The sequence below is a fragment of the Orycteropus afer genome, unplaced genomic scaffold (assembly GCF_000298275.1).
Source record: "Orycteropus afer afer isolate SDZICR_OR568_19922 unplaced genomic scaffold, OryAfe1.0 scaffold07475, whole genome shotgun sequence".
Taxonomy (NCBI): domain Eukaryota; kingdom Metazoa; phylum Chordata; class Mammalia; order Tubulidentata; family Orycteropodidae; genus Orycteropus; species Orycteropus afer.
In genome coordinates this window covers 4,424-5,267 of record NW_006929062.1, presented here as the reverse complement: position 1 = coordinate 5,267, position 844 = coordinate 4,424, and positions in this window count along the sequence as shown.

Here is an 844-nt window from a genome sequence, read left to right as displayed (position 1 = left end):
GCTAGGATTTTGTTGAAGATTTTTGCATCTATATTCATGAGGAATATTGGTCTATAGTTTTCCTTTTGAGTGATGTCTTTGCCTGGTTTTGGTATTAAGGTTATGCTTGCTTCATGAAACAAGTTAGGGAGGATTCCATCCTTTTCTATGTTTTGGAATAGTTTGAGTAGGATTGGTGTCAGTTCTTCTCTGAATGTTTGGTAGAATTTTGTGGTGAAACGCTCTGGGCCAGGACTTTTTTTTGTTGGTAATTTTTTGATGACCTGTTCAATTTCTTCTTTTGTTATGGATCTGTTCAACTTTGCCACATCAGTCTGTGTTAGTTTAGGTAAGTGATGTGTTTCTAGAAATCTGTCCATTTCTTCCAGATTTTCAAATTTGTTTGAAAGTACAGATCTTCATAGTATCCTGATATTATCCTTTTTGTTTCAATTGGTTCTGTTGTGATGTCATCCATTTCGTTTCTTATTTGTGTTATTTGTATTCTCTCCCTCTTTTCCTTTGTTAAATTTTCCAGTGGTTTGTCAATTTTATTAATGTTTTCAAAAACCGACTTCTGGTCTTGTTGATTTTTTCTAGTGCCCTTCTATTTTCTGTTTCATTGATTTCTGCTCGAATCTTTTTTATTTCCTTCTGGTAACTGTAGGCTTTTCTTGCTTTTTTTTTTCCCCCTAATTATTGGAGATGTTGGTTTAAAGTGTTGATTTTGGCTCTTTCTTCTTTTTTTATGCATGCATTTATTGCTATACATTGGCCTCTGATCACTGCTTTTGCTGTGTCCCAAAGATTTTGGTATGTTGTGCTTTCATTCTCATTTGATTCAAGGAATTTTTGAATTTCAATT